At 39.5% G+C, this 27,500-nt stretch overlaps 1 long non-coding RNA gene across 1 annotated transcript in view; it reads left to right on the top strand.

Annotated features, from left to right (window-relative positions):
• Window positions 1–27,500, top strand: part of LOC135456360 (uncharacterized) — a 50,032-nt gene that overhangs the window by 21,905 nt on the left and 627 nt on the right. The window contains exons 2-4 of the long non-coding RNA XR_010442522.1: window positions 10,205–10,385; window positions 24,012–24,082; window positions 26,958–27,500. The exon at window positions 26,958–27,500 is cut by the window's right edge and continues 627 nt beyond it. This is a non-coding gene — a long non-coding RNA (uncharacterized LOC135456360). The remainder of the gene's footprint in view (window positions 1–10,204; window positions 10,386–24,011; window positions 24,083–26,957) is intronic.

Genomic DNA, 27,500 nt, shown 5'->3' with positions numbered 1-27,500 from the left:
CATTAAGCTTAAAGTTCAGGGTTTAAATAGAAGACCTTTGTATAATGTTTTCTGGAAAATGGATACTCTCCTGCAAAGTATTGGTTTGAAATACAGGAAAGATAATGACCCATGCATATACATTTTGGATAAGTGACTGGGGTTTATAGGCGGTGGGTATCAGGCCCTTCCTCTCAAGTGCTGCTAAAAGTGCTGTAGTGTCAATTTCCTTGTTTCAGGACAAAAAGCAGTGTCTGCTTTGCAATGTCTTCAGAGATGAGTGTGTCTCTTACTGGTGTTTTCTGGATACAAGCAGCTGGAACACAGGATCAGGTGGGGAGAAATATAAAGAGAGGTATCCCAGATGTTTCTGCTTCCAGCCTTGGGGAGCAGAAATAGTTTTTGCCCTACTGGAGATTCCCATGTGGGTCTGCCCCATGTCTGCAGGAGCTGGGACAACGTGGCTCACACAGGGAAGGTGGGCTGGCACAGGACACAGCTTTGGGGTGCTGGAGGTGAGTGCTGTGAGTGTGCCCAGACTCTTTGAAATGTGTAATATTTCCCAGAACATGCCCTTAGAGTAAGCAACCCCACAGTGCTTGGGCTCCCAAGGAACAGGTTAAGGCCATGGCTGCAACTTTAAGTTCATTGATGGAAGCTATTGCCTGCTGGATGGGTTGATAAGGTATGCAGCTTAGAAAAAAAAAATCTTATTATGAAGATGAGATGCCATTATATCAGTTATTGTGGCCCAAACTTGGTGTTTCAGGCTGCAGCCTGAAAATTAATACTTTAAATAGTGGTATGACAGTCATGTACGATAAATTCAGGTTGTAACCAGCTATGAGATAGATGGGATACTTGCAGGGTCAAAAAACCCCTAAACTTTGTAATGTCAGATTCACATTAGCTTTTCTTGTTGTTGGGGCTACTGCTTCAAGACATAAGATATTAATTTTAAGAATATTTCTTCTAAATTAGGTTTTATTTCACACCCCAATAAGAATTTGCCTTAACTTTCTATTTTTTGTTAATATCTGGGGAAATGTTTGGGTGTTTTTTATGGTTTAGTTTAATCAAAATGTTTTCCTAAATATCTCATTCGTCCAAAGTGTTTTCATCTATATTTTGAACAATAGTCAAAAGTTAGTAGGAGCATAGTATCCCTTCAGGACTGTGTTCTACCTCATTATAGAGCTCTCTTTCTCTAAAATCAGTGTGACAATGTGACTCTGTTATGGAGCAGTCACTTTACAGTGACCTTCGCCAAAGAGACACCAAGTCATTGTCATTCAGGGGGTTCAACCTCCTGCTCCAAGCAGGGCCAACACTGAAATCAGACCAGTTGCAGCCTTGTGCTTTGCCCAGCTGGTTAAGGTTGAAAACCAAGGTTGAAAAATCAAAGCAACAGAGCTGTCGAAGACAGGAAGCCATTAGTACTGGTAAATGGGGAAAAAAAATTTTACGTTTTAGTGACTTAGCATGTTTAAGCTTAGCACAGGCTCATTCTTTTATCTCATGGTGCTGTGCTAAAATCATCTTGGCAAAGCAGGTGGCCAAGAGGGGCGTCAGCAAAGCAGCAGCTGCAGTCTCATCGTTCAGCCTCAGAAGTGCCTTCCACTTCCTTACTAGAGGGGCACACAGGGCAGTGATACTGTGATGGAAGGACTCCTCCTTGGTTTCCTGGTGCCACAGCTTGCCTTTGGAGCTGGGACTGAGCCCATCCTCTCCCCAACACCCACACACTCTGGCTTTTCCCTTTCTGTGGCACCGTGTTTCATGTATTGCCCCATTAAAACACTTGCCTTTGTTAGGGAGTTCTCATTCCTCTTTAATTATGTCCTCCAGAGTGGCATTCAAGGATAGGTTATTTTCCTTCTTTGTAGAGGATGTGGAATAATTTTCCCAAGGCAGTTTTAACTTCCCCTTTCCTTTAGTAATCCTAGTGTTTTAAATTACTCCTTTAATCACCGTCTCAAAGTAATCACCATGCAATAACCTGTCCTGTGATTCTGACTCAGGAATCAGAACTTCCCCTTTTCTGTGGCTGAGGAGGTGACTAAGAAATGACCATTTTTTGTTTTGCTTTTAAAACCTTTTATTAATTGTGCTGTTCTTTGTTTCACCTACTTTTTAAGGAGGCAGGATAATGTTTCCTGGATGCTTCAAATTTCCCTTCTTGTTTTAGGATTTTTGATTAACTCCTCAGTTTTAATGATTATCATCCTCTGCAGAATTCACTTCCATTAAGAACCATCTTTTCCAGATCTGATTAAACTCTTTCTTTAGCTCTTGTTGAGCCCTTTGTGATATGTGGAATCCAACAGGGCTACAATTAACCAGCTCTGCTCCTCAGAGAGTAGCTTGAAACCACCTTTTAAAAAAACCTATAGAAAAGAATTAAATGTGTGGTCTCCAACTCTGTGAAATGGCAATGCCTATGATAACAGATACCACAATTTTCTAAGAATACATGGGATAGACTTTTTGTTTTGCCTACACACCCAGTTCAGCATAGTCTTTCCTATGTGGGCTTCAGTTTCATTCTTTTCCACTGACTTTGCTTTCATGGATCCCAAACAAAGAGAAATAGTTGATAGGGATGTTCAACATTTGCTGCTGGGCTCTAGCTTTTGCACTGCAATGCCAAATTTACAAGCTTTGGCATGTGATAATGCCAGTACAATTGGTTCAGAAAATTTCAGATACCATGTGGTTTCTTCCCACTTTTTTCTGCAGCTTGCACTCCTGGTTCTTTATTTCAATTTAGTAAATTTTTAGCTATATCCATAGGATGGCAGCTTTGCATGGAATGTGGATGGTGCTGACACGGATGGGGAACATCTCTGTGAATGAGTCATGAAGGCAGAAAGTAAAACTTGCTTTTGCAGATAAGGAATCATTCCCAGAGTATTCCCAAGCTGTCCTCAGAAAGCTGTTTGGTTCTTTGTCCATTTTTAAAAGCTTGGGAGTGTGTAACTACAGGGAGCAGAATGCCTTTCTTATCTGAGAGGACTTTTAGAAAATCTGTCTTGGAGGAAATCCAGACTACTTGCCTTTGGCCCTGGAGATACCAGAGGATTTCTCAGCAAACTGTGTTAATCACAGAGCTGTTTTCAAAGCGCAGATGAACCTGATTTTGATCGTTTTTGGTCTGAGATATATTATTCAAAGAAAGAACTCAAGGTGTTTGTAAAGCATGTACTGAAGGTAGAACCCACCTTGCCTACTGATTGAAACAACAAAATGAAACTATTTGGAAGGACATGGAAATGTGCACTGGAATAGCTGGCACTAGCATGGGGGTTAATGCTTCTGTCCTCTCCATCCTCTTGGTTTCACAGAGAGAATTATGTGGTAGAGGCTAACCTGGGACTTGCTATCTCTTAAGTGAGGAAGAACCAGTCCTAGGTTAAAAGCTGACTGGTAATTCATGTATTGCTAACTACTAGTGGTAAAGTGATTTCTGACACTGAAAGACCTGTTTCCCAACTAGCTCTTGGGTTTTGTCCCAGTTTACTGAGGCAGAACTGACTAAATCCCATTACAAGAAAGCCAAGCAGGCCAAGCCTTTCAAATCAGAGATCATGTCTGGGAATGTTGCTGGCTGAGGACCTGATCAGACTCAATATGCACATGCACAGGAAGCAGCTGTGCTGGAGAGCACGGGACAGTCACTCTTGCCCAAGTTTTCAGGAAAGGAATTGAGCTCGCACTATACTAGCCAGTTGTGAAAAACCCCACCCTTGAAAATAGACAAATAAAAAAATGAGCAAAAGAAGATATAAGGTTATACTGCTCAATGGAGCTCTTATGCAAAAAAAAAAATCTCTAAAATAATTTCTTGTATATTATACTCTGTGTTTCAGTAATCCAGATATTCAGGGGCAGGATCATAGTCTTATGTACATAAGCTGGGAGAAGGAACCCATTGCAGAAATGAAATTTGGTGGTTAATAGCTTCAAGCTTTGAAATGGGTAACTTTTAGAAGAAGCAGATGGCTAATAATGGAGCAGAATTTATGTGATCATGTGATGGCATTTAACTTTTAGAAAATAGTTTCTTTTGATGTTATTACATATGTTTTCTATGAAACACTATCTTGTGGCCACTGTCACTTTGAGCCAGTAGAAACTGACATTGCCTCCACCCTGTGCTTTCCCTTCCAAATCCTCACTCCTGTGCAGCCATTTCTGCACCAACACTTCTGTGGTTTAAGAAGTGAACTGGATCTCGGCAACTGAGATGACTTAACAGAAGAAAATGTTAACTGAAAATATGCATTTCTAGTGTCAACTTTTTAAATTTCTTGGCAGTATATGAGGTTGGGTTTTTGTGGGGGTTTTTTGGTGCTTGTTTTTTTGGGGGTTTTTTTGTGGTTTTTTCCTGTTATGGGGTTTATCTAGTGTTTATTTTGTTTTCTTTTTAATTTTTTTTCCCCTTTGGTAAATGACTGCATTAAGAATTTTGGGTTAAAAATTCATCACTGTTTTTTTTCCCTTCAAACATAAGGTCCATTCGTGCCTCCACCCCAAATTTTGAAGCTCCCAAAGCAACCCCAAAGTTATGGGTGTGTGTCAAAAGTAAATAACTGAGCAACAATGAACTGAGAGGGGTCAAGATATCCAAGTTCAGCAGGCGTGTTGCAGCAGTGACTCAGGAGGACAGCACATTAGTAAATTAGGCTTTTGCCAGATGTAAAAGCTGATCCTTTTTCAATTGGGTATCATCTGAAAGGTCAAGAAGTAATGAAGCATGGGCGCACAGATCCCCTCTTACCATGTGTTGCTACAAACTCTCATCTCCGAAGGCACTGGCAGCTACGAGGTACCAAACACAATAAACCAGCATCCTGGGGCTGTCCTACTGCAGGTCAGTGCTCAAAAGGGTGTTCTGCAAAAAAATAACCATGGGTGGAACAGCAAAGAAGGGGCATTTTGTGTTAAATTCCTTAATTTTATGGTTTTAGTGTATTTGCCATTTTCTGATATTTCACATTCCAGGGCTCTCCTGTGATGCAACTGAGAGCTGTTTACTCTTGAATAATTATCAAAAGATCAGAAGCCAAATACTCTTCTGATTTACACCAGACCATATTAAGCTACCTCTGTTGATTTTTAGCTAATTTGGAGGCTCTCCAAGTGCATACTGGTGTAACTGACAGGAGAATTTGGCCCTGTATCTCTACAAGAAATAATTTCCTAGATGGATAGGAGTCCTGGTACCAAGGTAAATGTGACAGAAAATCTGTGATTAGGTTGGATTGACTTCCACACTGGAAACCTTTTTTGTAAATACTATATATAAATACTAGAAAAATGCTGTTTGTTTTATATATCTGTGGATAAACACAATTTTATTAGAGCTACCAATATGTAATAACAGAAGTAGCCATTTTAAGGAACAGATGTCTTACAGCAGACCCCAAAAAATAGGGGAAGGAATAAAACAATCTTAAAATATTGTTGAAAAAGGAGTTCCATGTTACCACTAAAGGTTGATCTGGTTTTCTTTTTCTGAGGACTTTAAACTTCCAGATCTTGGTTCTTCATTTTGCATCCTCTCTAATATTAAAAAAAAAATCAAAATCAGTAAGAATCACTCTTTTCCCTTAGGAATAATCTTCTACTGGGTGCACCACTTCTTGAATCAGAGGTCAGAGTTAGGACCATCTTTCCTAAGTATTTTATTCAATGTTTATCATGTGTGATAAAGTGATTCTTCTTCTATGTAGATGCTTGTATTGCACAGTGTAATTGTTGTTTCCTAATTTTGAGACAAAAAACATAAGTGTTTCTGACATCCTCTTAAGCCACCGGTGAGTCAATAAATCATTGCAAGCACTCATTATTTCCTGAACTTCTTCTTGCCTCAAAATGGAGAGAAGGATGGAAACAAGCTTAATTGCTTAGACTCGGACACATTAATACAATTCAAATTAATGTTTTCTCTCTCTTATCACTTCAGATTGCATATTCATAAGGGTTTTTCAAGGGTTGTGAACAACTGCTGTACTTCTGCAAGTTGGTTTTTATTTTATTTGTACAGTAATGTCTGTATTTCTAAGTTCTTTGGCCAGCGGTTATTTCTGCTCCTTAATTGTAGATGTATCATTATCTTCCAGTTTTTTGGTGATCAGTTCCTCATTTATTGAGATGATTGCAAAATCCCAAACCTTAGTAGAGTTAGCTTACTTTGCCACAGATGTTGACATACACACCACTTCTGTCTCTTCTTGGTCTCTGCTTTCCTGCTCTGCAGCAAACCAGGATCCAAGTTTCCATTTGCCGCTGAGAGTTACGGAAACTTTTCCCTTAGGATCATACTCCTCCTCATTTTGTCCTTTGATTTACTTTCAGTGGAAAGTAAATCAAATCCCATTTAACACCCTTAGCATGGAGTGCAGGCTGCAACAAAGCACAGAAAACTTCATCTGCATGGCCTGGATATTTATGCAATCCAGATTTTATTAGTGAAGTATCTCTCTGCTGAAGGCCATAGCACCAGTCTGAAGGTTTTTCTACAACATTAATTGCCTGCCTGTTAGCTTTTCAATTATGTGGAATGGCCTGTGAAGTGCTCACACCTCTGACAATAGCGCTCCAGAGCCCCACTGAAGTCATCTCGGCAAGTCAGGAACTCCATATGTCCTTCACTGTCATACAGGATTAGTCAAGAGTTCCTGCCTTTACTTTCTACTGTGTTCTCATGCTCTGAGTGTTTATTCCACTTGAGTTTTACCCCAGTCAGCTGTTTCAGCCCCACCATATTCTCACTCCCCAGGAACACAACCTTAGACCCCACAAATAACAGCATAAGTCAAAAGTAATGTGATGGGAGACATGAATCATAACATTTGAGACAGCATCTCTGCCTGAATCTGCTATTCATTCTGATTTATTGACAAGAAAACATGGCAAAAAACTTTCCGCCGTTTGTATTGGCTCCTTTCATTTTTAAAATCCATTGTTGGTAACTAAGCTGCAGCCTATTTATGATCAGAACTCTGCAGTGGTTTACCTGCTCTGTCAAGTACCAGTGGAAACCACTCTTCTGTGCAACAAAAACACTTACTAATCCATGCTGTTGCCTTGAGACTGAAGGGTTATTTCAAAATTAACCTTGACTTCAGCACAGGGCCTGTTAAATTGTGTTCAGTTTCTGTGCATATGTTTTAGTGCAGACATCCTAGTGTACAAATAAACTCTGTGTCTGGTAAGCTTGGGACCTACCAAAAGCAGTTTGATATTATGCAGGATCTTGTTAACTTTATCTATGTTTCACTGCCTTTTCTGCAGAAAGGGAGAAGGGAAAATTGGATCAAGGTCTTAGTTTACTACTATTCATCAAAAGTGTGGGGGAAAAAAAAATCAAAGCCACATTAATAAACTAAATATTACCTCCCACTGATTGCTGGCTACCAGGCAGATAGAGTTCCTTCTGATGGACTCCTAAGAGGGTCTTCAATAAAGTAAAATATTGGGCTTGACGTTTCTCCTGCTTGCTGCCAGGAAGGTCTAAATTGAGTCCCAGTTGTTTTTCAGATTAATCCATTTGAGAGTACAGAATCTGGCAAGAGTGTTTTACAACTTTTTGAAAATGTGTTTAAGCTTAATGTAGTTTTGGGTATTTCATGTATGTGTGCTTAATTATGAAACACTCAACTCCTATCAAGTACAAGGTATTAGCATGAATGCCTAAAGAGACTTGGTAGAAATAAGCAAAGTGCAGCAGCAAAGAGCAGTGCTCAGCCTGAACGAGGGACAGAGCCAAAGCATCTGCAGTGTTTTTCTGAAACCTTGCCATGTTTTAAAAGTGATGACTGCTCCTGCAGTACTCCTGGTCCTGGGGGCCTGGTTCTTCTTGTTTACACCAGTTTTAGCTCAGTTGACTTGAGAATTATTATATTCCTGTAAATCAGGAGAAGGAGGAGACTTTGGCTCAGCCTTTGCTGTCAGTTGGAGAACTATAATAACTCTCCTGTGCGGACTGTGAAGAAATCTGAGCAGAGAAAAAACAGTTTAAGAGTTTAGAGGCTATCTTCAGTTCCATGCCCCTTCTTTTGAAGTTTGGTGAAGGATGTGGTAGTAGCACATGTAAAGGAGTGTTCATCTTTATGAGCAATTAGCTTTTTAAGCACAACATGACTGCACTGCAGCTTACAAGTGGTACAATCTAGAGCTGGTTGTTAATTTTTCAACCCAGTGTTTTTCCTTTAAAAAAACCCCCATCCACTCCTTAATGAAGCTGAAGTTAATTTCTCTTGAAAGGCTTTGATTTTGACTGAACTTTTGAAGGGGAAACATTTTCATGGAGGCTTTAATTTTGAGAGGAAATAAAGCCCTACTGTGGTAAAGAAAATGCTGGTTGGATGAACTGCAGGTGAGGGGAAACAAGGTGAGTAGAGGGTTTTGGAAACTCTTACATGCCAAGTAAAACCACAAAAAGCTGCACAAATGGTCATTCTGATCTTCATCCTCCTGTTCTTCCCTGCTGTCATCCTGAATGGGAGATGGTGAGGAGTTTTTGTCTCCTGTGAGTCTTAGACTGAAACTCTGTTTAGCAGAAGAGTCTTTAGAGAAAACTCTTAGTGTGTTATCCATCTCTGCTAGAAGCCTGTGAATCACCAAAATCTTCCTGCTTGAGTTCTGATCCTCTGGGTGTTCTGGGCCATGTTCCAGACACCTGCCATCATTCCATCAGGTTATCTGATGCTTCTTCAGCTTATATCAGAAAACTCTTCCACCTTCTCCAACTCTCTTTTCTTTGTTTTGGGGGCTTTCGCAAACATCAGTTTTGCTGTTTATACAGCCTGTATATATGTGTATGTATCTATATATAAAATAATGTATATAAAAATATATATTTGGATGTATATATACACATGCAAATAAGACAACATGCATTCTATAGCTATTTAATACATAGCTTAATAGATGCATAAATCATCTACTACCTCCTGTTCTGGATAAGGATAGACAACAAAGCCTCCAACAAAATGCATCACAGCTCACTGCTTGTTCTGGCCATAGCAGCATGTAATTCTTGTACAGGCAACCAAAGAAAATTTGTCAAGGTTACCAAACTTCCTTCTGCTGGAAGCACAGCCACTCTCTGATGCTGGTACTCTGCCAGTGACATCTGACAACAGAGTATAACAAATAATCTAATGCTGATCACAAAAAATAGCAGGGAGGGATGGGGTTTATGTAAATTAATTTAGTTTTTAGAATTAATTCTTTGGCATGACCAGCAAGCGGAAATCATGGAGGATTTTTCCTTCTCTGGCTCTCAGATGAGTTTAACACAGCACAATTGTTAGCCCTGTAAAAATTACTCCACTATGGGAACACACTTGCTGCATGATCAATCCTATCACATGGATGCAAATAGAACAAGGTTGAATTGGCACACAGCACATCAGGGTAGGAACAGCCAAAAAGGAAAATGGTCTGAAATCCCATGGGGAATGGCTCTACACATGGCTATACAATAGAGTAAATATCTGCTCAAAGACAATGAGAGGCAGGGTACTCTTTTGCTTCCAAAACATATCTGGCATTTCTCAAAATTATGACATCAAATGACCAAATGTGTCCTTGGATGTAATGTGTCACTTATTTATAATGTGACATTTATTGTGGTTTAGGTTTAGATCAAGAATGATTTGAAAGTGTGATAAGATACCTGAAAATGTTGGATAAGCATATATTGGAAATATTATTGTAATTACACAATAGATTTTCATCAAGTGCCTATAAGAGTGGTTACTGGAAAATTAGCTACTGGTTATATTTTGAAAACAGAGTTGAGCTTGACATATAAACAGAAATTAATTTTATAATTTTGTGGTTTTTTTGCTGACTCCTCAAGGCATTGCAGATTTTATTTTAATCTGACAGACCTTAATGGCTTTTGGAAAAATGTTTTATGAAGAAAATCTCAAGTCATTGCCCAAGAAAACCAGTCCAAGATTATTCTACCATCTGTGGGCGACTTGGATGCACACAGACATTAATCTATCTACTGGTCATGTCTCGGGTTTACTGAGGAAAAAGCTCTTTTATTAAAAATGCCACTTTCTGATCCTTATTGCTCAGGAGGGCTTAAGCCATAATGTGACATCTGTTGGCTCAACCAATTATGTATAAGGCATTTTTGATGCAATGGTTTTGTTAGAACATGCCAAAATCATTGAAACTTTAATTGGAAAAAATTTCACAGGTCCAGATTTTAATTTCCAGCGAGAGTGGGAAGAAGAAGAGGAGAACAGAGTTCATTCATTTCAGAAGAGTCAGTAGTTAAGACATCCATCTGCTGTGAGAAGCCAGATTCATATGCCTGTTCTGCCATTTTCATCTTCATGTGAGCTGTTAGAACGGAGGTCTTAGTGCAGCCTGACCTGGTGAGTAAAACTGATACTAGAATTAAAAAATAAATTTAAAAAAGGGAAGGGGCTTATTTTGCTTTAGACAGTGAACAAAATGGACATGCATGGTGAAAGAAGTCTGTTTGACTGCCCTTTAGGCAGTCTGGGTAAGTCCTGGAATAGGCTGAGGATGAGTTGTTATGGAAATGGCAATGCAAGAAGGAAGAAAATATGTGCTTAATGTAAAAGTAGAGAATTGACCTGACAGTACCACTCTTGAACTATGAATACCACTATAAACAGGAGTCAGGGATTCCTTCTGAGCACAGAGCAGTCACAGGCAGCTTTTTTAGGTCACAAGCACCCAAAGACCCAAGTTAGAGCCATGAAAGTCAGCACAAGTGTGTCAAGGTTCCCCTAAATGCAGACTGAAAAACCTCAAATCAGATAAAAGCAGCAGTTCCTGATGCAATAGAAGATATCTGAAGTCTGAGCTGTGTCCTGGTGCATCTGCATCGGGGTTTCACCTGACCAGGCCAATGGGTTGACACAAATCCTAATCCCTGTCCCTCATGGTTTACACTGTGGTGAGGTCTCCAAAAACAGAAATTTATTCCTTTCAGATAAAAACAAATCAGGCTATGTTTAAGAGCACGCTTAATGGACTTTAAACACTAATAGAAAATCAGAGCACAGGCTAGGGCTACTTACTGCCTACGCTGGCAATAAACCAGAACCAGAGTTTACCAAATGTCAGATTTTATTAATTCTTCTATGCTCTTCATTAATTCTGAGTTTTTTCAGATGTAGGCACAATTTCCTTAATTGAGTACTCATACATGACCACTTCAAAACCACAGAACTATATTTTTCTAAGCAAAAGTTTATCACTAAATTGTGTGAACACATACTGAATAAAGGTGCTCTAACTTTGCAGAGGTGCCTTTTATACTGCCCCAGAGCCATATTTGCAGTCGCTTTTTCCAATGGCTTTGGTCTCTGATCCTGAATGCTTTGTGTGAACCATGAAAATTAAGGAAATTGGGGTTCTGGTTTTGTTTCTTGGCGTATTTGAGATCCTGTCTTGGACAGGAGATGCCTGAACATATTCCAGGCCAGCAAAGGAAGTCAGAAGCGGGTAACATTCCAAAAGTACAAACCTGTTATGGAAGGCCTGCTTCAAAGCAGAAACTGTGAATTCCTTATTCTTTAGAAGACTGACAAACACACAGATTCCCTTTTTTAAAAAAAGGAGATGGTCATGGTAGCCCATCTCTAGGGCCACAGGAAAACTGTATTCAGCATAATCATGGTATTTCTTAAAAAGTTTCTAAATAGGGTAGTACAGTAGCCCAGTTGGCTGAAAAGCTAAGGACTTATTTATATATAGATAGATATCATATCTACAAGAGGTTAAGTGAAACATCATCGATAAAGAAATTTTGACAGCCTATGTAACATAAATTATACAGAAACAAGATTTGCATGAAACATTTCTAGCAGTATGTATGGACCCAAGGGGGGAATAAAAGGTGTAGTTAATCATGTCCATTAATTACAAAAGTTTTTTACATCTAAGTTTTCTTGTGTCCTACATTCTAGACAGCTGCCTACTTTGAAACATCATTTTTATGAGATAGTTGGATGCCTTTTTTTGTTATGGAGAATAAACTTGTAGCAACTGTGACGTCCATGTGATTCCTATTCCCATTGGAGGATGAAGTTTCCTTTGGTGAAATGAGATTCTGGCAAAAAAGGCTATTAATAAATGTAACTTCTTATGCGTAGCAAACTATTTTGTGTACTTGCAGCATGGGGAATTCTTCAAATGGTTTTCTTTTATGAATAATTGTAAATTTAATGTCGGCATCAATAACTTCTTTAAATGGCTCATTCTATATCTGAGTTACACACTTCTTAGCAACACAGCTCAGCTTTGATGAATCTTGTGCATAATTTTAGCTTTTACTGTGCGAGTACAAAAGCAAGGAAGATGCTAGAATTGTTCAAATTACCTGGCTCTTAAATGGTTTGAGGGGAAAAAGGAATGCATTATGCTTTGGTCATTGAGATTGTAGAACACAATGGAATCAACATTTTTTTGGCTTATTATCCAGTTGCAAAACAGATTCCGAAAAATAAAAATGCGGAAGGCTTACTGAAAAAAATGTTTTCTCAAAAATGATCTAGGCAAGCAGGATTTTTCTGAAAACATCTTTCTTCTGCAGTCTGTGGGTGACAGCTGTAGACAGCTGTAACCAAACAGTTATAAGAAGCAGTGATGTTATTGGTTTTAGGGCATCTGTTTGCCTGTTGGAGTTCTTTCCACACAGGACGCAGCAGAGGGCAAAGGGAGGCACAGCTACAGCTTGAACTGCTCTGAATCTGTGTCTGGAAATGTTTCCACCAAACAGGAAGCTTCTGTACATGGTGCTGTTCCAACATTTCAATGTCTGGGAGCAAGTTTTAGTGCTTTAAACGCCCTTCTCACCCCATTAAGGGTAACAGCCTAAAACTCAGGGTGCTGAAGCCTCTGTCTTGGTTCTTGTAGTGCATCCCACCAGGTACCATGGTGCTGTATATTTCCCAAATTTGACAAATTTTGGATTTTTCAAATACACCTTAACAATAACCCCCCCTTCCCTGGCAGTAAATGAGGATTATTCCAGTCTTTCCCACTTTCCTTCATCTCCCAGAGGCCTGGGATTGCTGAAGTGAGATCATACCAGTCAAGACCAAGGCACTGAAGACCTCAGACTTTTTCATAACCCTGTCACCAGTCTCCTAACTCACTGAGTATTGAGCCCACCTTTTCACTGCTTTTCTTTTCACTTTTAATATACCAGTATTCAGCTCTAATTAGGCTTTGGCTTTTCCATCCTGGCATACTTGAGTCTGTGCATTCCTTCTGATCTTGCTTTCACTTCCCCTTTTTTTCCTTCTCATGTTTGAATTTTAGGAGTTTTACCTTCCCCTCAATCCACTCAGGCCTCCTGTCACCTTGACTTGGTTTTCTGAACTTTGGGATGGACTGTCCTTGAGCTTGGCAGAAGTGACTCTGCAAAGTTAACTACCTTCCCTGGGTCTTCTCCCGTGGACCACATCCCACGGGATTTCTCCAAGCAGGTTTCTGTAAAGGGCAAACCCTGCTCTTTTAGAAACCCAGTGCTGTGATCCTGCTTTTTTTGCCTTATTCCCCTCTCAGAATGCTTGACTCCACCATCTCATGGTTCCTGCAGGGAATCTGCCCCTGATTTCTCAATTCTAATATTTCATGTTTGCAAGGATGAGGTCCAGCAGATCACCTGTCTGTGTCTCTTTAATAATCTGTGTAATCACTCAAAGCACAAAACTTTTAAGGATCATATATACTTGAATTAAGCCATCCAGTATCTTAGAAAGTTCGGATGTCTCATATGCAGATATTATGCCATAAAGCCATTAGTTATTTTTTAGGCTTTGAAGGTATGAATGGGCCAGGGTGTCCTTTGCACCTCTCAGGACTATGTTTTATTTTCGATTGATCTTTAGAAAGCACTATTTACACTTCTTTGCCAAGTGATGTTAATTTTTATTTTGGAGGGGATATGGTTTCTGCTGTTCATAATTGCTGCTATCTTTGCTGAGCAGCAGAGCCATGTCAGAAAAGTGCAGAGAGAACAACCACAAAATGAAGTAGATAGACCCCTAAAAGGCTTAAAAGATAATAAGGTCTTCTTGAAAATGGCTGGGTTTTTTCCCTTGTCTTGCTTGATCTGCCTCCCTCGACCCAGTATATGGTAGGAAGGCTGGAGTTGCTGGGACCCCAGGGAAGAGTTTAATGAATAAATGTCCTGTGTTCTACATTATATGAATCCTGCCTTAAAAAAAAAATTCTTAAAGTTGATGAGCTATAGATTTGAAGCCTTTCCCTCTGCTCATACATGCCTTGAAAAATAAGATAAAAGAGAAAATAACCTCCAGCTGAAATTAATAAAACTATCCTCTTGCAGTTTGCATAAAATGTAAGGGCTAGACTTTGAAAAGTTTGAGTCTAAGACATGCTCCAAAACTTAGGCTGAGGTTCTTTAGTCCTGATTTTTTCTCCAAGCAATGAGCTCTCAGCATTTCTTACTAAAGAGGGTAGAAATTTCTGAGGGCTGATATGGCTTGAAAAGTGTCTCTTTTTAAAAATGGATTCAACATCTTATTTCAGAAGTAAGTGAAATACCAATTTAAATATCAGGCCTGAGGTCTATTCCTGCAACAGATCAAGTGGAAGCTGATGATTTACATCAGGTCACTCCTAAGCTGAGTCCTCAGTGCCACGGCTTCAGAGGGGGATTAAAGTGGATGGGAGAGGAAGTGAAGGAGGAAAAACTTAAGTGTCCATCTTAAGAGGGATTTTTTTAGTCTCCCTTTCCCCTCCTGTGCCACCCAGAAAATGTGCACAGTATTTTACAGTTTATTTAAAAGGCTTGATTAAATTTTTCTAAGCAGTAGTATTTGTTTCCTTTTACTTTTGAATCTCTGAGTGGTAGTACAAAAATAAGATGTTTCAACTTTTCTATACCCTTCACAGGGCCAAAAGCAGCTAGGCACTTGGGAGTAGTAATTCATTCTTAGTGACCTTGATATTTAAAAATAGATGCATAAAATCATAAATATTGTTCAAGTCTCTTTTCTAGCATTAAACTGGAGCAAACTTCTAAAGTCTTGGTGATGACTAACAAAGAAGGGCGACAGACAGAGATCAATCTAATTCTGGACCAGTATGTCATGCTGTACAGGGCAAAAAAAAAAAAAAAAAAGAAATTTTGTGTGAAATTAGGAAAGGCTACCATAGAATGCCAAGATTCCATATTCCCAGCTGCAGAAACACAGGAAGGAAGATAAATAATATATTATGCAACTGCAGTTTATATAGTTTAGGTATAAACTATATAAACTGAGGGCTAAAATATTCTCAAGTCACTATGTAAGGCTAAAATAGCAATTCCTTTTGGGCCAACAAAACCCTGGCAGGGCTCTGGTTTTGGGGACTGCACAGAATTTGTCCAATGGGATACTTCCACCTAGTGATTTATGTTGTATGGGATGTTTGGGTCTTGGCAACTCTCAAAAATGTGCATTGAGAAGCTGAGCCAGTATGATTCAGTATAATTCACTATATTTCAATCTCAAACAAGAGAGAGTTTCTGTCAGACTTGGTCCTGCTCTGCTCCTCACCCTTTTTTCCATCCTGACTCTCAAGCAGTGCATGAACTCTGCATTTCTGAGCATGCGATTAAACTACATTTTCTACAAAAAGCACGTTTAAAATTTTGGGTGTTTAGGAAACGTACTGCCACATTTTTTAATGTGATACTTAGGCAGCACATTAGGGAAGACAGGCACCATGCTTTCTTATGGAAAGATTACCACTTCCTTGATATGTCTGTCCCTTAGCAAACATAAGAAGGATTTTATGGATGTGCATGAAACAAGGCAAAGCTACAACAAATGTGACTTCAGCCAGTTCCACTGCCAAAGTCCTGGCAAAATTATTCATTCTCAGATAAATCTTTAATTGGTTCCCCTCTTAATACTATTTCTGGACCCCAGAGTCCTTTCTAAAAAGCCTCTGTGGAATATTTTTCTTCATTTTTAATTAATTATCTGCAATGTAAATTAATGCACAATAGCATTTTTTTAAAGTCAAGAGGAAAGCATTTTCTCTGTAAATTAAGATTCCTCCATCAACAATTTTACAGCAGCTAAGCTGCATCTTCCCTTTTCCAAAGCTCCAGACTCTCCTTCGTGGTGCTGCTCTGCAGCAGTAAAGAAAGAAACCACGGCTTCACAATGCTAAACACTCCAGTGGGAAACACAAACACACTGCATAAACCAAAGCATTCATTTCAGGAGATTTTATTAAAAGGTTTCACCTCTAAATTGAGCTGTCATAGGCTGTTGGGAAACTTTTTACCACAGTTTATTTTAACTATGTAAAAAAAGAGAAAACATTAAAGGAATGAAAATTCTGCAGTTTTTCATATAAAAGGCGTGACCTTTCACACCCTACCAGCAAGCCATAGTGCATTTAATCAAATTGGTTGGAAAGTAAAATCATGCCGAATGTGAGGATTTTTTATTTCTTCTGCTCCCCCCACCATTCTTTGGAATGACCCCAACCTTGTTAACATGCTGCAGATTTTCTGTGTATCTCTGCAGCAGGCTCTTTGGAGTTCACTCAGAGAAAACTACAGCCTATGATTAAAAGATATCCTCTAGATGAGAAGGACGTTCAGTAATTTATAAATCATTCATTTGTGACATAGCTTTATACAGCTTTTCAAGGAATTGCATTAACTGCTTTTGCAGCTTCCTCAAATGTTGCTTTCAGTAGACAGTGTCATAGGTCATTACCAGTTTTTCCCTTATGTAAGCAATTCCAACTTTCTATTAAAAATACTAATTTCCACCCCACTACAGTATCTTTTGAAGTAGCATGTATATTAAAAAAAAAATTCACAACTTGCTTTGAAATATTAAAGGAATATATTTAAGTGAAGGGCTTTCAGGCAGGTTGTTTTTCTGTATTCCTGATGACAGAAAGATTTTAGCCTACAAAGTCAATAGTAAATTTTATTAAAGTCATTATTTTCCTGTTACAGGCCTTGTGCTTTAAATAAACTATAGCTGACAATGCTGTCTTACATACTGTCATGCTGTAAAACAGCCTTTCTTTATTACCACAGGGACAACTCATTTAGAACTTTGAAAGTGTTTTCACACTGGAGTTGCTCATTTGTGGTGCTGGCCGGTGGCTGTTCTTGACAAATACCTTTTATAGCTGGAACTTTCTCCTTTTTTCTTTTGAAGATACAGGGGAGGGAAAAAAAAAAAAAAAGAAAAGAAAAAAACTTGCAAACCCAACATTTTCCCGTTGAAGATAAATATTCTACCTCCACCACTGGAGACATATCTCAATCTCCCCATAATATTTTCTTTATGACAGCTTGAAAAGTCTTTTCCTAACCCAAATTTTCCTGAATAAATCTTGTGCAAATTGATGGTAGTTCCATAAATAAAAAGAGGACATTACTTTTATTTCAGTACTGTCATTTGAGTGTTATAATTTAATTAATAGCACAGCTTTGGGCCCCTGGCTGAGGCTGTAGTTTCCCAAAACTGTTATTTTGATAGGGAAGTCAGCACAAGGAATGTTCATCCTCTCCATCTTGTTGTCCTCAAGCCTCTGTTGCCAGGCTCAAGAGGGAAGTGGACAAGGAAACAGAAATCAGGGCAGGGTAGGATTGGGTTTTGGGTTGGTTTGATGCTATGGTCACTTTGCTGACCCAGCAGGCAGAGACTCAGGATCTCTTATTCCTTCTGCCTCCCTGCTTCACATCCTCTCCCCCAGGTCAAATGTTATTTTTTAAGGCCTCCTGAGTATAAGAAGGGTAGGTTTGGACTCCTGGCATTGGATGTATCCGCTTGCTCTTCATGCAAAATATCATTTTTCACCCCATGAGAAGGCATGGTTCTGCCTGCCTAGCTTAGCTCCAGGCCGTCACCACAGAGCCATCCCTCCTGCCCCCAGAACTTTTGTCAGCTGTTGTTATCATGCAAATAGGATTGCAGACAGGCCAATTTTCTAAATTGTCCAGATGAATGAGTTATATGAGCAAATGCTGCTCGAATTACAGATGGACAGCTCCATCTCTGTGTGTTTTGCTGTTCTGAATACATTTCTATGAATTAAACTGTCCATCTTGAAATCTGAAAAATTAATTTTTATCTCTTTGAACTTGTGATGAAACAGCAGTGCTTGAGTAATCCACGTGTTGAGTTGAAAAGACCACAGGAGATGATCTGACATGACTTGAAGAAGGAGTAACAATGCCAGATCATCATCAGGTGTTCAACTAAACTGGGTCTAGCTACATAGCCAAAAGCCTTTTCCTTCCATCCATCCATCATTTAAAATCCCCTTTGGAGTAAATTACACCATGTTTTTCTTTGTTTCTCTCCCTGCCTTTTTGAGCTTTGGGGAAGGTGAAAGTGTTATTTCTATGGAGTGACTTTTTATGCATTGGAATCAGACATTTTACTTTGTGATTTTCAAGGTGCCCAAATCTGGGCTTCTCTTACAGAGTTTCTAAGAATTCAGTGTTGCTAGAATGTCCTTCTTTCACTTTCTCTCCTCACCTCCTCATTCCCAGATCTTCCCTCACCAAGTGTTAGCACACATACCCGTTGAATCCCTTAAAAGGCACAGAAAACAGGAAAAAAATAAAAGTCCTGATAGCTTTCCACTGGGTTATTAAGCTAAAGTGGATGATGCCAGACTCCAGAAAGGATCAAAAACACAAAGGAGAGGAGTGGATTTGTAGGCAAGGGATGTGAATGAAGGAGGGTGGAGGGCACAGTGGGCTGTGTGGTATCCAGAGCCCTGCAGCCTCAGAGCACAGATTTAATGCTGAATTTTATTTGGCATGGCTGAAGACTGCTCTGGCCCTTCCACACTGCTGTGCTCCCAGCTTTTCCTTCAGGGCTGGATCAGTGACTCACACACCTCCACAGTGTGTGGTTTGATGGGTTAGTTTTTCCATCAAGCCAGGAACCAACTCAGTTCAGAGCCTCCTAGGCACTGGATCAGATGTGAATGAGGCAGGAGGAGCAAGTGGACAGACACAGAACCCTTGGCAGCACTCCATGGGTGACTCAGATTACACATCAAACCAGAGGAACCAATTCCTCCCTTTTTTTGTGCTGATTTAGTCTGATCTGCTTATATCTCTGAGTGTGATATTCCACACTGGATCTACTAGGCCAGATGAGGTCTTTGCAACAAAAACCAGAGACTTTTCCAGTACAACTTCCAGGGGTGTGCTTTACCTTTGCTAAAGTAAAGGCACAAGAGTCTTGCCTCAGTACAGAAACAAGGTTTTCATTCTCAGCTTATAACATTTTAGTCGTGTCATTCAGAAGCAGTAACTATCCTGCTTTATTCAGCTAGTCAAATCAATTCTGAATAAAATCCCAACCAGAAAAACCTCAACTGAAATAGTGGAGATCCGAATATATGTTTTTCATAGGCTAAAATATTCTGAATCATAAACACCGAAAGACACCATTAGAAGTGGGAAGCTCCTCATGGAGAACTCCCAAATGGACAGAGAGAAAGCTAAATGTGCTTTGAGTCCTTTTCTAGGAATATTCTCTTTGGTGTGGTGCACACCACTCTCTTTCTCCCCAAAGAGGCTAATTTAATTGTTCTTTGTACACTTTTAGGAAGTATTTGAAACATAGAGGCTATAAATTTAACACTTGTCAGTTTGGGCTTTGTGCAGAACATGCATCTGGTGCGCTGCTGACACCCCAAAGCCTGTGATTTTTGACAGAGAATATGTGTTTTTAGATATCCAGCCAGGAGGTTACATTTAAAGTCTGAGTCCGTGCACTGTACTCATGATTTATAATAAACATTCTTTCTTTGGGTCACCAATGCTTTAATTTGCTGCCCATTGAGTGGAGTTGTTTTGTATGAAAGATTTTAAACACACATCAATGGTTTTCAAGGCTCTCTATGTCAGCTGTCTAGAAACAGCAGTAAAATTTCAGAAATTTTTTAAAATTAAACTCCAAGTGCACACATTACAGTGATTTTTTTGTCCTCCTGGACATCAACAGGTATTTTTCTCCTTCAAGTTGTGGATTTCAAAGGATTAAAATGCTCACAGGTATTACTTATCTGCTGCAGAACCATCTGTCCCACCTGCAGGACTGCCCAAAGACTGTTACCCAGACAAAAGGCATACAAAGGCTGTTTCAAATTCTGGGTTGATTGTTTCAATATATAGCAGTAGATATCCAGCCCACATTTTTCAAATAATTTTTGCTAGGTTTCCCTGCCAGAAACCCAGGATTTTTTTTTTCCTCTTCCCCCCACAGTCATGTCCCTCATGCTTCATGTAGCTAATGTAGATTCTATCAAAAAAGCATGATTTGTGATGTTTGTGTGTTACTGTTTACTTAAAAGTGCTAAAACCACCTTTTCTTATCAACAGGAAACTTTCAAGATATTTAAAAGCCTGCCTTTAAACCTTCTGGCAGCAATAAAGCAAAAATGGCAGGTGGCTGTATGAAAGAAGCAGGATATGTTTATATAACTTACCATGGGGAGGGGGGAATTATACCAGATACAGTGGGCTGGAGTCTCATCTCATTTACAAAGGTGCAAATCCACACTAATACTCAGTTGACAGCAATGCTTTTTAAAAATGTCAGATTTATCACATCATGTGAATATAAAAATCAAACTGTATTTCTTCTAAACAGAGCTGTAAAAAGTATTTTTGGGGTGAGGAGGGACAAAGAGCTAATTTGCCTGTTCTCTTGCTGAACCAGTAGCTTTTGTTGTACTGCTTTGTAGTACTAAAAGGTGTGGTGCCTGTGGGATGGGAAAGCTGAAAAATTCAAGTTAGTTGGGAGAAATAAAAGTTGAATTTTCTTTGGAAGTAAATTAAAAAAAGTTATAGCTGGTTTGGTTTTTGTTGGTTGTTGTTGTTTTTTCTTTTTTTTTTTTTGGCTGTCTGTTGTTTTTGATTTTGTTTTGTTTTTTTGCATTGCTTTTGTTTTGGTTTTTGTTGTTGTGGAGTGGTGTTTTTGTTTGTTAGTTTGATTTTGGTTTTTTTTTTTTTTCCCATCTGTCTAGCCCTAGTCAGTCCTCTCAAACCATGCACAAGCAGAATCTTCCCAAAAGTGAAGCAACAGCTATTTTGTAAGGTAATCCCCATACCTGCACACTGGAAGCAGGTACCACACTATGCAAATCAAACACATTGATAAGGACAAGACTGAGCTTTTTTATATTTTTGGGATGTGTTTTACTTCTGTGAAATCTATCAGCCTTTTGTAAACTAAGGCCCTGCTGCTGTTTTCATGCAGTTTTTCTATGTTGTACTTCAGTGAAATAAGGATTTTGAGGGAATTTAGGCTTGTTTGGTCTCCAGTTTGGCAGTCTTTGAATCACAGAGGATAAAACCACCACAGAACTGACAATATTTGAGAATTGTTCCCTTTATTCTTGTAACTGGCTGTGGAAAAGGAGGAGGCATCACACCTGTTTTGATGCTAAAGGCCCCTTCTGTTAGAAAATGATTGTCCTTGGTAAAAATAAAATAAAATAAAAGTGCCCCCAGTGACTCGAAAGGCAGTAGTTTAACAAGCTGTATTACTTCCACTGTTTTTCTCCCCCTGTCTTTTCCATCTAATAGACTCCTTGGTGCCAGTGACCAGAGTGACACTGGAGGCAGCAGGCAATGACACATTACAGGAATTCCTCTAAATGACTTTTATCCAGTGCCTTTGAGTGCAGGTGCGAGGTAGCTCCGACTCCCTCTCTCTGATTTCAGTCTTTCCAGGGGGTCAACTGCTTATGAAGAATATCCATTATTTATACCTTTCAGGAGAATTACATCAGCAGGAACATATGTATTCATGTAATAAAGCTGGGAAGCACCGTGCAAAGCCACACTGCTTTAAATATGGATGTGAAATACACCGAGCCAGGCTTTCTTACACCTCTTTTACACCACTGTCTCCAGCAGGAGCACTGCCTGGAGGTCAGGAAATTTGGCTCAGGGCATCTCATGTGTGCCTGAGTCAGCTGCCCCTGTTGGACAGAAAGCCATGGCCACGTGTTTCCATCAGATTCCAGCTCTCCATCATCTGCTTTTTTCATAGGCATGGTTCAGGATCCTGGATTCACGCAAACCCGGAGCTCTTCCAGGAGCTGAGGTGCTGGGATCAAGAGCTTTCTTCCTAGGCCTAGTTTAATATCCTGGATTTATGCAAACACAGATCCCTTTTAGGACCTGAGGCGCTGGGATTAAGACCTTTCTTCCTGGATCTGGTTTAAGGTCCTGGAGTCATACAAACCCAGGGCTTTTCCAGGAGCTGAGGTGCTGGGATCAAAATCTTTCTTCCTAGGTCTGGCTAAAAATCCTACATTTATGCAAACTCAGGGCTTTCAGGAGCTGAGGTGCTGGAATCAAGAGCTTTTTCCCCAGGCCTGGTTTAAGATCCTGGATTTAAGTAAGCACAGATCCCTTTCAGGACCTGAGGTGCTGGGATCAAGACTTTTCTTTCTGGGCTTGGTTTAAAATCCTGGATTCCTTCAAACCCAGGGCTTTTCAAGGAGCTGAGGTGCTGGGAATAAGAGCTTTCTTCCTAGGTCTGGTTTAAGATCCTGGATTTATGTAAACACAGATCCCTTTTAGGACCTGAGGTGCTGGGATCAAGAGCTTTCTTCCTGAGTCTAGTTTAAGATCCTGGATTCCTGCAAACCTAGGGATCTTCCAAGAGCTGAGGTGGTGGGATCAAAAGCTTTCTTCCTAGGCCTGGTTTAAGATCCTGGATTTATGCAAACCCAGGGCTATTCCAGGAGCTGATGTGATGGAATCTATAGCTTTTTTCCCAGGCTGGTTTAAGATCCTGGATTCATGCAAACCCAGAGCTCTTCCAGAAGTGGAGGTACTGGGGGAATCAAGACCGTTCTTCCTAGGCCTGCTTTAAAATTCTGGATTTATGCAAACTCCAGGATCTGAGGTACTGAGATCAAGAGCTTTTTTTCCTAGGCCTGGTTTAAGATCCTGGATTCCTGCAAACCCAGGGCTTTTCCAGGAGCTGAGGTGCTGGGATCAAGAGCTTTTTTCCCAGGCTGGTTTAAGATCCTGGATTCATGCAAACTCCAGGATCTGAGGTATTGAGATCAAGACCTTTCTTCTTGGGTCTGGTTTAAGATCCTGAATTCCTGAAAATCCAGGGTTTTTCCAGGAGCTGAGGAAAAGGTATGTCCCTGTCAAGGGCTGTGTCCACCCATCACAGAGATTTAGTCCCTGCCTGCCGATCAACAAATGCCTTGGCCTTCATTAAGGAAATCAAATTTATGTCTCCCCAAGCAGTGGAAACTTAAATGTTGTTTCGTCCTGGCTCCTGGCTCTGAGCTGTGGCATTACTTATCCTGAGCAACTCTGTTTCTCTTGGCTAAATTAATCAATTGAGCTTTCAGGGCAGGTCCCTTTCTTTCCTGGAGGAAGAAACTGCATCACATTAGCTACCAGTCAGCTTCAAACCTTTCACTTTGGACTATGCTCAAAGAGAGTTTAGCCAGAGAGAAAACTGGAATCAATACAGCAGGCCAGCACAATCTGGATTTCAGGTCAGCATGTGGAGAGAGAAATGGCATTGTGAGACTGATGGTCAGTGAGCTGCTGTTTCTGGGTAAAGGGCAGAATTTCAGCCTCAGCCTCCTGGACCTGTCTGCATCAATCCACCCAAGGACATCAGGATAGCAGCTTGCACCAGGGCTTTGGGGTTTCACTCTAATTGTTGTAAGTTTTGGTGAGAGATGCATCCAGACCAGCAAATTCAGGCTTCTTAACTGCGAATTCCTCCAAGGATAAATTTTATTTGTATTCTTTTCACAGCCTAATACAGTCTGGAACAGAAGTAGTTAAAATGTGACTGGCAAATCCAAACAGAACGCTGAATATCAAAGACTGGGAAAAACAGTTCTAAAAGACAGTGATAACATAAATGAGATTGAATGAAAAGACGTGTTCCCAAAACAATCTTTCCTAGGGGCTGGATAAAAAGCAACATTTCTGGTGACAAGTTTTCTTTTAATTTCAGTCTAAGCTGGAAATTCATAACCATTACTCAGCTGTGATCTTGGTACCACAAATACACCTTCTGGCATGCAGGTAAGGCTCTTGCTTTACATTGGGCAAACTTTTTTTACACCAGAAAGTCTGCAGCTATCTCCAGCCCACAGCCTGAAGTATTCTCAGTTTCCAGGAGGTGTGATAATGATGAATTTCAGTGAGATGAAAATTGCTCCAATTTAAGGATCGCTCTACCATTTTATATTTGATATAAAAATATATAATTTTTTTTCTAAAAAGTTTAAAGATTTGGGCTTTGTACATGCAGTGCACGAATAGAAAATCCCTATCAACAACATTAACTGAACTGAAAATCCTTCAGGATAAGTTCTCTGAAAATTAAAACAGACATCAAGCTACACATCTACATGAAAGACTTCCACAGCTTTATAAATACAATGCACTCAGAAGCCAAGTTTCGAAAGCCTCAGTAAAACATCTAATGTCCAAGTCTACAATAACAGTCCTCTACATGAAAAAGACAATATTTACTCTGTCTTATGGTATTAAATTGGAGTTTTTATCACACTCTTAGAAACCAAGTGATAAGTCCAAGGCCTCTCATCAAAGGTATTTTAAATGAGAATTTCTGGATACCTCCTAAGACCAGATGAAAACCTCTTGGCTGATCTTCACATAAGAGATGGAACCATATTTACATTACTAATTCAGAAACCTACTTCTCTGCTCTTAACTGGTGTCATCCTGCATTTGTCTTTCATCCTGACATGATCTTTCAGCAGCCTTACTATTTTAAACTTCAGATTGCTAAAATGACTTGTTTTGCTTCTTCCTTCCAAGTTTTGATCATAGCATACAATAGTTTTGCTTTGCTATTATTCCTGTCTTATTGGGCCACAATTTTCTGACTCGGCCTTCCATCTTTTCACTCCATTTTTCTGACAGCAGCCCCATCTTGCCACCCATCTCCCTCTACTTCCAAGAGGTCTCTCCTGTGCATGGCTTCACTACAGAAATACCACACTCACATCCTTCATTTTCTGCTGCCTTCTTGCAGCATTTATAGGAATTTTTTTTGACCTTCTGACCAGCTTGCCATCCCCATGATATATCCAAGATACCTGTGGTATTCTGTGTTAGAGTGAATAGAGATCCTTCTGTAGCTCCACATCTTTCATGTTTGATCTAAACTTGTTCTCCAAATCTCTGCTCCTCCCTCCTGCCTCCAGTTCCACCCTTGTTTGGACATAATTTCCCTGCCAGCTGTGATGCCAGTCTCAGTAATCAAAGGCTATAAATCCTCTCACGGCTGCTGTATTTCATGTTGTCTCTTCTCAGTGCATGCAGATGATGAAGTCATTAGTGTTCACGATATATTAATTAATGTTGATGTAAATTTTTCATCTCAAGTTTCTCTTCCATTGTGACAGGCATAGGAATTATTATCAGAGTTGACTGTTGCCGATGGGCAGTCACTCTGACTATTAATATTTACTAATTTTACACAATTAAACAGCTTATACAAACAACCTATGTGATCTCTTGTTCCTGCTACACACATTTTTCCTTCTAGATTCCCATGACTATAACACAGAACAGAAAGTAAGAAAAAATTTCATGTAGTCTCATAACCTGTGTAAAATAATTTACTGTGCTTTGTGCAAATAGAGGTTGTAAATTCATTAAGAAAGAGATGTCAGTATGTATTTCACAGTGTTTAGCACAGTGAGGTATCAGTCTTATTTCAACAGCTGATTTATTTAATAATTTGTTCCAGCTATTCTAGAGAACCAATGGTAAGAGGCCAAAGTCTGTCTAATTAACTGGTGTAACTCTCTGAACAGCTGAATGCACATCATCCCTTGTATCATACATGCACAGTCTCATATATGCTGTGTGATGCTGAGCAAACAGTTTCAAGTCATGCAAACACCTAAAAAAAGGGAATATTTTGATGGATATATAAGAGAATTTAAGAGAATGTTAATTAATGCTCACAACCTTCTAAGTGACCGGAGATCAAGTGGCCCTTCAATCAAAGCAGGGACTTGTACCCAGGCTTGCATATCCACAGAAGAAGCACATATTTGTTTTTTTACTTGGAACCAGCTCGTTACATTTAAGGAAGTCCTGTTCCTCTAGTGGAACTACTGGGGGTGGTGAGGGAAACAATTCAAAGGAGGCATTATTGGATTATTCACTCTTCTAGGACAGACCATGTTTGTATAACCAGAGATATGCCTTAAGTGGTCTTTAAAAGAAAGTCAGATTTTGTTTAAAAAGAGGGAAGGAGGAGGCTTCATTAACTAGACTGACAGGCTTCATGGATTTCTCAAGTGTTTAAATTAAGGATTGTGAGTTCTTGAAACTTGACAAGGAAAGCGGGATTGTCACTGCTGGCTGTCTGAACCAGAGGTAAGTGCAGATTAAGCTTTTCCTATCTCTATTATAAACATATTGTTCCTGTTCTCAAAAGTTCAGTGAAATAGAAAAGGGACTATTGTTTTCTCTTATTTGGGAAAAAACTCCCAAACTGCATTTTTAAAGTGTCACATAAAATTCTAAAGTACTTAAAGTGCTCAGGTGCTATTCATTATTATTCTAGTGGTAACTATTTGGCACTTGACACAAATTCCTTAAAGAAATAAATAAAATTGAAATCAATCATATCTGGACACCTAGAACCAAATTTTAAGAGCGCTCATGATGAGCGTGGCATACTTGAAAACACATTAAGGCATTTCTGTTGATTTTCCTAGAATTTTTTGTCTAACTGAGTTCAACCAAGATTGCATTCATGTTATACTTGTGTGGCAGGTTTTCTTAAAGACCAATTCTGGCACAATTCTTGCAGGATCTCTCTGCTTGTTCTTACAGATGTAAGTGTGGCAGAACAGCATGAACTTAAAAAGTCTCATAAAAGGTCACATTGCTTGGATGGAATCTTTTTCAGGTGCACTTGGAAAAGCACATTTTGTTCAACTAGCAAGTGTTGGCAACTCCTGAACAAAGCCTGGTCAAACCTTAACTTTGCCCTCAGAAGATCTGGAAAACAGCTTTCTTTGACTATTTAGTCCTGCTCAAGATTCATGGAGACAGATTAATTTTGTGTTCTGTACATTTATTGGCACAGAATTTTAAACTGATGAGGCAGTTGTTACAGAATTGGGATTTCAGGTACCAACATGGCTGTCAGAGCATATAAAGGCAGTTCAAAGCAAGCACTGGATCCCTCTCAAATCGACATTGAGATGGTCTTGTTTCTTCATCACACCTAAAAAGCAGCACTGCAAATGTACTGCAAATCAAGTACATTAGTTTGTACCCCCACGTGCCTGCCAGAAACTTTCAAAAGCTGTAAAAATTAATTTGATTTTTTGTTCAAAGAAATAATTAGATCCATGTCCATTCTAAGAAGACACAGTTTTTATAACAGTATTCCTGTGTAAATTCACAATAACCCCCAGGCCCACATTGGAAAACTTTTCACTTGAGG

The sequence above is a fragment of the Zonotrichia leucophrys genome, chromosome 1A, assembly GCF_028769735.1.
Source record: "Zonotrichia leucophrys gambelii isolate GWCS_2022_RI chromosome 1A, RI_Zleu_2.0, whole genome shotgun sequence".
Lineage (NCBI taxonomy): Eukaryota > Metazoa > Chordata > Aves > Passeriformes > Passerellidae > Zonotrichia > Zonotrichia leucophrys.
The sequence above is the reverse complement of the archived record's forward strand: the minus strand, read 5'-3'. Positions and strand labels throughout refer to the sequence as shown.